The 11,646-nt window shown below is 45.6% G+C and overlaps 1 pseudogene; it reads right to left on the bottom strand.

Moving 5' to 3' along the window:
• Positions 1 to 10,516: 10,516 nt before the first annotated feature.
• On the bottom strand, positions 10,517 to 11,119 carry LOC110285056 (annotated as a pseudogene).
• Between the last annotated feature and the right edge of the window lie 527 nt (positions 11,120 to 11,646).

Raw genomic sequence — 11,646 nt, 5'->3', positions numbered from 1 at the left:
CTCCTCCTCTCTCCCTCTCCTCCCCCTCCCCTCTTTCTCCTTCCCCTCTCCCTCCTTCTCCTTACCATTCCCCTTCTCCCCCTCCTCCCCCCTCCTCTCCTTCCTCCTCCCCCTCTTCCTTCTAGAATGAAGCTTATGTAGCCCAGGCTTGAGCTTGCTATGTTACAGAGAATGACCTTGAATTTCTGGTCCTCCTGCATCCACCTCCCAAGAGCTAGGATTACTGGCCTGTGCTGTGCTCAGTTTATGTGGTTCTAGGAATCAAACCCCAGGCTTCCTGCACAGTAGGCTAATACTCTCCCAACCAAACACAATGAAGATTTTTATTCTTTTGTAATTAATTGTCACTCTTGTCATTTCATTATGCATTTTATTATTATAAGGACATAAAACTCTTGTCTTTCCATTTATTCTAAGAATAATGAATTTTTTCCTATACATTTTGTGTAGAAAGTAGTTGAAGCTCATTGGCGAAAAGCATGGCACTTCCTCCTTCATTCCACTGAACAGTGAACCTAAGCCATGCCCTGGGTTCTTCTCTCTAAAGTGCAGGGTGTCTCCAGAGCGACACAGACAAGCCTGGTAGACACTGGTGGTCACAGCAGCAATCTTGGAGGCTTTCATTGCTGCAGAAGAGGAGAAGGGTTAAAACCGGCTTCCCTGTTACTCCCTCCCTTCCCTTGCTTTTTTTAGCATGTAATCTCTTATCCATTCTGGGGAGCAAGACATGACTTTTCTATTTCACCACCTTGCCTTTGTCAGGAAGCTTTCAGATTTAAAAGGCCCGAGTGAAATTTAAAAGCATATAAAATGGTCCCCCCCCCCCTGCTTTTTTTCCTGCAGACACACAGATGGTTAATTCATAAAAGATGAAAATGTGTAAATTCACCCAGAAGACACACTCTGGTTTTTCTGATCCATGAAAAGCACTGTGGTCAGCACCACAAGAAGAAATTCAACACTCTTGAGAAGAGAGAAAATAGAATCATATTTGGTTTGGAGTTTTCTGAGTGACTCCTGGATTTTTTTTTTCCTCTCCTCACTTTAGAAAGAAGAGATAAAATAAAACAAATCAGAGGAGCTAAAAATGAAAACACATGAGTCTGCATAGATGGTTTTGGGAGAAACTGGTGAGGGAACCTGGAAGCTATTTACGAGGAAGACTGGTGGTCTCTTGTGCTGTTGGCAGAAATGTGCGTCTTCATGTAGCACATGGAACATTTCCTCCAGTCGCCTACTTCCGGCTACTTACTCAGATCAAGCTGATAGCCATACTATGACACTGGCACACAGCATCCAGATTCTACTACAGAAGTGTGGACATTTATTCAATTAATAACACACTGTGGAACTGCTGTGTGGTGGGCACTAATGGCACTAATGGCATAGACCTTAAAATGGTCCCTCTGGAGAAGAAAGGGTTAATCAGGTCAGATCATGTGATAGCTGAACTCCCTGCCAGCTTCCAACTTCTGTGTAAAACAATTTCCACAACTTGATTCTAATTAGAAGTTACTGAAGACAAAGCAAGACAAGGGATAGATAACCAGATAGAAGAGAAAGTAGGGAATCATGGAGGGAAACCCACCTGTTTATGAGGAGGGTGGTTGGTGGTGGCAGGACGTGGAGAAAGCTTCGCAGGACAGTGAACTGCTCAGCTGAGCTTTGAAGAGCTAGAGAAGGTGGTGGGTGGAGGGGAGCAGAAGGGTCCTGCGACAGCTGCAGCATCTGGGATGTGGCTGGGAAACCTGGAGGGAGGGACATGATCTGAGGCTATGGGGATCAAGGGACCGATCAAAGGCAAGAACCAAATGTATTCACAAGACTAAGTAGGCGAAATTGGATAAGACACAGAGAGTCCTTGGTGGTGATCATGTGTGATAGTGTAGGGCAGGGTTCTGTGTTGGATCTCAAGCAGCCAGAGATAACAGTATAACCCCTAATGATGACAATGCCTGTATAGAAGTGACATTGCCCACTAAGGTAAAGATTAAGAGAAGGGAGGATTTGGGGACAGGAATAACGATGATGATATGGGTTTGGACATTCCCATTTCTGATGTATCCCAGTTTCCAGAGATGGCGCCAATATTATCTTGTATGCCATATGCTCTTTTTTTTCCATGTGACTTTGGCACATTTTTGTCATGGAGAGGGCTGATGCTGTGAGCCTGGGTAGGCCTTTGTCACTGTCATGACCAAGAGATTATGAGGGAATTGTTTCTGTGTCCTTCAAGTCAGATAAAGCTCTCTATATTGTGCCCTGCTGTCCTGTTGGCTTTCAGACAACCTTATTGTGAGGCAGTTCAAACTGACTCAAGTAGAGAAATCATGTGGAGAGGTCCCATGGAGGTTTAGCTTATAGCCTAGCTGAAATCCTAGCCAATAGGAGCATCGGATATCAGATATGCAAACAAAGCTGAAAGCCCAGCCAATAGGAGAGCATCAGGCATCAGATATGCAAACACATATCCAGATGATTTCGGGTCTCCTTATCACATGACTCTGCAATACTCTGCTGGAGCCCTAAACCCTTCATGGGCCAGTCTGTGATCGACAGGCATCTTAAAGGGGCTGCCTTGTGCCACAGAGTTGTAGAGTTACTTACCAATCGGCAGCAGTACCTGGAACAGATAGATGCAAATGAGAGTGTCACAGGAATATTTCACGGCAGAAGTGACAGAGAAAGCTGGAGCTCCAAAAGTGAGCATTTGGGGTTGGGGGTGCAGAATTTGGAGCCATCCTGTGTGTAGATGCTGAGACCACACTGCAGTGGGCAAGAAGGTTGGGCCAGGAATGGACTGTTACCAAAGGAACTTCTAGAAGAAAAGATGCACAAGTCGTGAAAAACACTGTCAGTGTTCCGTCAGGAAAGCAGAAGTAACTCGAGGTAGATTAGGTAGAGGCTGACATGCTTGCGTCATTATGGGAACAGTGGGCCAGCTGGTACTAGCCTTCAGCTCACCGTCCTGTCCATAAGTCAGAGTTGCTGCTTCTGTGGAAAACCCAAGGGATAGCCAGAAGTCCGTTTCCAACCTCATAGGCACCCTTCATAGAGGTGGTAGAGGTAGCCATACAGGGAGAAATACAGGCTGCTGCAAATCTGTGCAGGACCCATCTTTGCATTCTAAATGCAAATTTTCTTAACCCTAGAGCAAGAAGATGTAAAGAATGTTACCCCAGATTTCTCAGGAGAAAGTAAAGGATGCTGAGGTGGGAGCACATGCCAACTTGAGAAGTTAAAGCAAAATGTAGCCCAGTACCCTCCAAAGAAAGAGGTGCGGAGCAGATCCCGCCCCTGAAGTCCTGCCAAGCAATGAAACGCAGGGCGGGAGGGCAGTGCGACTTGAAGTCCAACAATGTCGAGTCCAAATTCTCAATTCAGTCTCGTATTTCAACGGGGGCACCACTGTTCCAGGATTCCATTTCCTGGACTGCCAATCAAGGATAACAGACACTGCAGGAGTGCAGGGAGAGTTGAAAATAAGGGATTGGCCCTAGGCAGCACCAAGGAGGGAGGGACAAGTGGGAATCAAGGCATTCTAGAGTGGGAGCTATCCTGGGTGTGTCTGGGAGACGCAATGTGTATAGAAGTGTTGGGAGAGAGAACATTTCCGGAATGTCTTTTGCCAGACTTTATTTACAAGACCTGACGAAACATTGCTCTTTCAGAATCCTAGATCAAAGATGGGATCTTGTATCTTTATAGAGAGCTAGTTTTAATATATTTCTTGTAGTAAATATTTATTAGAATATTATATTATGATAGCTATAATATGATAATTTAATATAAAGAAGGAAGAATTGGGAGCACTTCTCAGAAGGAGAAAGCTGCAAAGAGAGGGTTCCCAGCAGCTCACCTGAATTGAGAGTGTCTAACCTGAGACCGGGCCCCTTTACAGCTTGTTCTGATCTTGCCGGAGCCACAGGCTTCAAATCTACTGGAAAGGTGAATCCATCTCCCCTTCCTACTGGATTATTTCCATGACCAAGTTATAGTCTAAAAGATAGAACTACTACAACACAGCATGTTTTATCTTGTTTTTAATTTTAATTTTTTATTTTTTTAATTAGATATTTTCTTTATATACATTTCAAATTTCAAATGCTACAATTTGCAAAACACAAGAAAATCAAGAAGAGGGAAGAGCAATGTTTTATCTTTTTATTTTGATTTATTTAAGATTTATTTTGATTTCTATGTCTGTCTCTATGTGATTGTGTGTCTTAGGCTCGTGGAATCTGGGGATTGTACCTACTGTGAGCCCCTGGGTATGAGCTCTGGGAGCCAAACTTGGGTTCTCTGGAATGGCAGCCCTCGTTCTTAACTGCCAAGCCGTCAATCCAACCGCATGTGATATACCTTTAAGAATGTTTATGGTGAACTGCCAAACTGATTTCCAGAGTGGTTGTACCAGCTTGCAGTCCCACCAGCAATGGAGGAGTGTTCCTCTTTCTCTACATCCTCGCCAGCATCTGCTGTCACCTGAGGTTTTGATCTTAGCCATTCTGACTGGTGTGAGGTGGCATCTCAGGGTTGTTTTGATTTGCATTTCCCTGATGACTAAGGATGTTGAACATTTCTTTAGATGCTTATCAGCCATTCCATATCCCTCTATTGATAAATCTTGGTTTAGCTCTGTATCCCATTTTTAATAGGGTTATTTGATTCTCTGGAGTCTGACTTCTTGAGTTCTTCATATATATTGGATATTAGCCCTCTATCAGATTGGTAAAGATCTTTTCCCCAGGGAAATGCAAATCAAAACAACTCTGAGATTCTACTTCACACACGTCAGAATGGCTAAAATAAAAAACTCAGGTGACAGCAGATGCTGTCAAGGATGTGGAGAAAGAGGAACACTCCTCCATCGCTGATGGGATTGCAAGCTGGTACAACCACTCTGGAAATCAGTCTGGCAATTCCTCAGAAAATTGGGCATAGTACTACCAGAGGACCCAGCTATACCACTCCTGGTCATATACTCAGAAGATGCTCCAACATGTAATAAGGACATATGCTCCATTATGTTCATAGCAGCCTTATTTATAATAGCCAGAAACTGGAAAGAACCCAGATGTCCTTCAACAGAGGAATGGATACAGAAATTGTGGTACATTTACATAAAACAATGAATTTATGAAATTCTTAGACAAATGAATGGATCTGGAGAATATCATCCTGAGTGAGGTAACCCATTCACAAAAGAACACACATGATATGCACTCATTGATAAGTGGATATTAGCCCAGAAGCCTGGAATACCTAAGATACAATTTGCAAAACACATGAAACCCAAGAAGAAGGAAGGCCAAAGTGTGGATACTTTGCTCCTTCTTAGAAGGGGGAACAAAATACCCATGGAAGGAGTTACAGAGACAAAGTGTGAAGCAGAGACTGAAGGAATGATCTTACAGAGACTGCCCTACCTGGGGATCCATCCCATAAACAACCACCGAACTCAGTCAGACACTATTGTGGATGCCAACAAGAGCTTGCTGACAGGAGCCTGATATAGCTGTCTCCTGAGAGGCTCTGCCAGTGCCTGACAAATACAGATGTGGATGCTCACTGCTATCCATTGGACAGAGCACAGGGTCCCCAATAAAGGAACTAGAGAAAAGACCCAAGGAGCTGAAGGGGTTTGCAGCCCCATAGGAGGAACAACGATATGAACTAACCAGTACCCCCAGAGCTCCCTGAGACTAAACCACCAAACAAAGAGTTCACATGGAGGGACCCATGGCTCCAGCTGTATATGTAGCAGAGGATGGGTGGCCTAGTCAGTCATCAATGGGAGGAGAGGCCCTAGGTCCTGTGAAGGCTCTATGCCCCAGTGTAGGGAAATGCCAGGGCCAGGAAGCAGGAGTGAGTGGGTTGGTGAGCAGGGGGAGGGGAAGGGGATAGGGGGTTTTCAGAGGGGAAACTAGGAAAGGGGATAATATTTGAAATGTAAATAAAGAAAATATCAAAGAAAAGAAAAGAATGTTTATGGTGGCAGAACAAGATGATGATCGGAGCGGGACTTAAAATCTAGTCGTGTTTCGTTTTAGCAGAGTAAACTCTGAACCTAAGTCTGAGCTTCCTCACTAATTTAGTGGCATAAAATGTACTACCCCACCCCCCACCCCCAGCAGAACTTTTAGGAAGATTAGATGAATCAACAAACGAGCTCCAGCTGAATTTACTGGTCCAAGTTTCTGTCAGAGGCTTCTGCAAACTTAAATTATATTTACCGACGACTTTGGTTCTCAGAATTTCCCCCACAAAAACTTAATGTCTCTAATGCAGAAATGAGAAAACTGAGGTTTAAGATAGGCAGTGGTGGCACATGTCTTTAATCCCAGCACTCCAGTGGCATGGGCAGGCGGAGCTCTGAGTTGGAGATCAGCCTGGCCTACAGAGCCAGTTCCAGGAAAACCAGGGCCACATGGAGAAACCCTGTCAAACAAACAAACAAACAAACACAAACAAACAAACAAACAAACCAACCAACCAGAAGAAAAGGAGAAATAAAAATAAGATCTACTAGCCTTGCAGAGACTGGAAGTGCCAGGGTCGGGGTGGTGGTGGTGGTGGTGGTGGTGGTGGTGGTGGTGGTGTGGTGGTGGGGGTCGTTGCTAGGGGAGTCCCCACCTGCTCAGAGAAAAGGGGGGAAGGATTGTGGGATAGAGGGGGCAATGAGCCAGATGTAAAGTGAGTAAGAGATTATGTAAATTTCCCTGAACCACACGGGTCTTAAAATGTGCTGAAAAAGCAGGATTTGAACTCAAGAAATGCTCGTAGATGGAAACTTATTTTTAAAACGGTGGCACGTCTCTTAATATGATAGACCCTAATCGTAATGCTAAAGGACAGGGCAAGACTTAAACCAGGTCTGCTGTCGCTGAGTAGAGCTGTTAGGGACGTTGCCTTTGGCTATCAATTCTCTGGTAAGCAGGCAGGCTGGCTGGCCGTGAAGGATCACATGTGCGTGCCACAAGCGCCCTCTACTGACTCTTTTGAGAAGTGAAAGGGCCGTCTGAGAATTCACTGTACCCAGCCCTCAACCTTGTCCTACTCACTGCCCCTTTTGATAAAGGAACACTTCCGTCAGTTTTATTTACATTTTAAGAATTTCTACTTCTATTTTATTAGAAAGCCATTCTAAGAATTTGGAAACCCGTGGCTCTGTCTAGTGGGGTTAAGCCCAAGTGTTACTGTTTTATTTCTTTATTTGGTTGGTTGGTTTTTATTTTCTGATTCTCTTGGACCCTGCCCCTAGGATCCTAGCATGCTCTTCCCGTCCCCCACCCTACTCCCGTCCTACCCCGACTTCCTTCAGAATTACTTGCTTGGTGAACTGTGTGCTGGTCAATTGCAGTGCAAGGAGTATGGTCCTACATAGCAATCCTTTCCTGCGGGGGGTTTTGAGCTGACGGAGGAGAACCAATCTGAACATCCAATACCGCCTCTGACTGCATCCGAGGTTGTGCTTGTGCATATACCAAGCTGCCTGGCAAAGCTTCTGACCCCTCTGATGTGTTGAAGACGGAATTACAGCATCCACAGCCCCAAATTTAAATCCTCCTGCTTGAGGCACAAGCTGTTCAAAGGCATTTCTTAGCATCACTTAAGTGCTACCTTGTGGGTGTCAATGGGTAAAAAGTGCTTTCTGAGCAAGCTGGAGCAACTGAGCCGTAACCCCAGACACCCACAATAGAAGGAAACAACAGAGTTCCAAACGTTATCCTCTGACCTCCACTCACACGCCATGTTCCCCACACTCACACACACACACACACACACACCATACACACAATAAAAAATATTTGAATACTACTACATTGATTGTAGTTTTAAAAATAACTCTTTCCCCTCTTTCTCTGTTTCCCTTCCAGGATAGAGAGACCGCAAATATACAGCAGACAAGTTCACAGTATTTGTTTACTGGTTTAAATGCATCCACGAGTCAAAAATAGCTTCTAGAAACATGTTTAGAAATAAGTTCTTAGGGAAATAATCCAGAGTTTTAAGAATCTAACTCCAGAAGTCAAGCAAGTTGGTTTGACCACTATGTATCTTGAGCTTCATACATCACACACACACACACACACACACACACACACACACACACACACACACACCACACACTCCTATTTGAGACAGGGTACCACTGAGTTCTCAGTCTGGCCTTGAGCTCCTGTTTTTCCTTCCTTGGTCTCCTATGTGCCAGGATAACAGGGATGAACTGCCTGGCCCATCTTGTTATTAAGATTTTAAGTGAATACTGGTTTATCTTAAAAGAAACACATTGGTTAGCATATGGCTGCTCCCACTAAGGGTTTAGGGACAGTGCTTGTAGCTAAATTTCATGGGAGCCATATTAGTAGGATCCCACAAGCTCTACAGATGTCTAGAGCTGTCATTGGCAGGCATTTGGAATGAGGAGCTGGTTATCCCATCCCCTGTGCCAGTCACTGGCCCCGAAGATGCTGAGGTGTGTCTATCCGCTGTATCAGGCCCCATCCCCTGATATGCTGAGGCACTCCGACTTCTCCAGGCAGGAGATACAAACATGTTATTTTAAATGTCTTCCCCTTCAGTTCTTCTGCACTTAGCAAACAGCCCTTTATTTTCAAATTTGAAAAAAATTCACCTGAACTTTCCCCTGATAGCCTACTTTCTGCAAAGGAAAGAGGATTGTGTTCCAGGGAGGCTAGGAACTCAATCACAGTACTGACAGAATCTGTCAATAGCAGCCTGGAGGTGCTTTTCTATCTTATTTAGATGACATTTTCACAGTAGGGACTGGGTGGCAAAGTCCTAGTGATGTATGCAATCGGACAGGACGTTCACCTACTCCCTCCCTCCAGACTGACTGTTTTGTATAATCATTTCATTTGGAGGAGTCAGTCCGTTAAGTGGGCAGAGTAAGACTGCCCTGGGCCACCGTTCCACGTCAGTCACTTACCTACCAGACAATCTGAGATCATTTGTTACCCTCTTTGCATTCTTTATGTCTGAAATAGGAATAAGATCTTCAACCCCCTCCCCCGCTTCTGCCCCAGCACTCTTGGGATTCACTGGCAACAATGTAACGAGATTGCTGGGCTTTTTGTCTGGCAAGGAGCAGCCAGAAACTCCCTCCTGCATTTGACATACGTTGAAGGGCTAGTGAGTGCCAATGGAAAGCCTCATCAGAGGTAAACGCACAGACTTGGGGCTCCGAACAAGCCCAATTCAAGTCAGGGAAAGGTGGAGGATAAACTTCTATCATCTGGAGGCTGGGGTTATGAAAGGAATCACAGCAGAGTAAAGAGAGATGGTGGTGGTGGTATTGCCTTTGACAGAGGAAGCTCTGTCTGTCTGTCTGTCTGTCTGTCTGTCTGTCTGTCTGTCTCCCTCCCTCCATATCTGTGAGATAGCATTTGGGAAGACACCAGAGTGAAGTCCGAGAGAAGAGTGAGTGCCAGGCTCTGAAGCAGGCACTGGCTCCAGGTTTGGGATGGGGCAGCAGCAGCTACTGTCCTGTGAGAGGTATGCCAGGAGACATTGCTGTCTGCAGGTGGGAAGCCCTGGGGTCAACCAGCCTGAGGGACAAGGTGTCTTTCTTCTTCCTTGGCTCCTTCTCATTGTCCCGTGTTGGCACCTGGCACACCTGGCAGGCCTGAGTTTTCAGCACAGTCTTGAGGACCGCCCCCCCAACACCTTGAGACTGGTCCTCAGCTCCAAGGCGTGTCCACAGCCTTCTGAGAGCTGATGCTTGGGGTGAAGAAAGCTAAATGCCAGCCCTCACCATTTGGCATTTTCTGTCTGTGCTATTCAGTGCTGTTGATATGTTAACTGGGTTTTGTTATTTTAAATTTCTAGTCATTTCATGTATATGGGCATTTTGCCTGTATGTATGTCTGTGCAACATGTGTGTACTTGGTGCCCTCGGAGGCTGGAAGAAGGTGTCAGGTCACCTGGAAATGGAGTAACAGACACCTGTGAGCTGTCATGTGGATGCGGGGAATCCTAGGTCTCTAGGAAGAACAGCCGTGGTCTTAACCACTGAGCTATCTTTTCCAGCCTCTGGTTTTTGTTATTATTTCGAAAGGATTTCCTAACAATAGAATGGCATTACTGTCAAAGAGGTTTTACTTCTGTATGTTGAGGTGTGTGTGTGTGTGTGTGTGCGCATGGATCTCCAATTAGCCTTTGTGAAAATTTACCTAGATGGTTTGTCTGTGTTGTTAGTATGAAAGCTGTGTTTGCCTTTTCTGGGAAGAGAACTCCAGCTAGTGATGGCGTCATTCCTCCTGGACACGGAGGCTGGTGCTATATTTTCAAATCTGAGAAACAGCACCAAGCTGAAAGCCTTCCGGCAAACACAAGCCTGCATATCAAGAACACATTTGGTTTAACAGGGATCAGGCAGGAGGACCGTTGACTTTTTTTTTTTTTTTTTTGGTCTTCATAAAGCAAGTTTATTTCTGCAGAGGAAGTGTCTTATGTTTACATTCCGGGAAGAAGCAGAAAGAAACTCCTCTCAGAACTGGGTCCCCGAGTCCTCAGTAGCACGTTGTGTTTCAACTATCTTTACTGGGGACCAAAGAGGTTGGGATTGTGAAGAGTCAAACTAGTTACCAGCTGTTCAAAGTTACTCAGGCTCCAAGGTGGACATGACAGATTTTCAGGGCCAAGAGACCTGCTGTGACACCAGCTCTTTCGTCCTTACGGGGGGCTGATTGAAGGTGAGCAAAAGATCAGTCTGATACCGGGGCAGCCGCAGCAAGGCCTGATGCAGTGAGACATTCTTTGCTACCTGCTGCTTGCCAGAAAGGAACCAGGCATCTTGACAGCAGCCTCTCAGGGATAAGTTCTCCAAACAGAGAGGCTGCACAGATAGCACGTGGACAGCCCTATCCCCCTGCACCCGGCCAATGTCCTCAAAATGGTACCGCGCAGCCGCTTCGCCCTGCACGTGGGCCTGCAGCTCCAGAAGTTCTATGATCAGACTCTGGTCGGTCACAGGATGGCAGAAAACTTCTTGGTTGTCTGGCACTGGATGGAGGTCACTCACATCAATTGACCCTGTAGGGAGGATGGCGGAGAAGGCACCTCCGAACAGTGGACAGTTTCTGGTGGGCTCCATAGATCTAGTACTTGAGTCTGGATATTAGCGAGGTTTTAAAGAAACCTTCATGAGCCTTTGAGGCATCATTTCCCCTGGTGTTCTCGGAGCAGCCACTCGGACCGTTGACTATTAGAGGCAGAATCCTTTTCACGGGGGTGCTGCGCTGTATCTAGACTACCTATTTCCCCAACCCGTGATAGTATTTGTTTCTTCCTTTTACATGCTATTGTTTTTTGGGGTGCATGCCACAGCACACACCTGAGGGGCAGGATCACCTGGCAGGAGTTAGTTGTCTTCTTCTACCACATGGGTTGGGCATAGGTCGCCAGGCTCAGTGGCCAACCCTGCCATCTGCTGAGTCATCTTACCAGCCCAAGGGGGATAAAATATGACCCAGTAGTAGAGAACTAATAGGTAGACACAGATGATGTGTAATTTTAGCTCTTCTTTAACAGCTTGATGAACCCCCAAAAGTTCCCGTAGCATGGACACTGGACAATAAGTAAACATTGAGAGACATCTGCCAAATACGTACATTTATTATT

The sequence above is a fragment of the Mus caroli genome, chromosome 18 (genome assembly GCF_900094665.2).
Source record: "Mus caroli chromosome 18, CAROLI_EIJ_v1.1, whole genome shotgun sequence".
NCBI lineage: Eukaryota > Metazoa > Chordata > Mammalia > Rodentia > Muridae > Mus > Mus caroli.
Note: the sequence above shows the minus strand (reverse complement) of the source record. Positions and strands in the feature narration are given on the sequence as shown.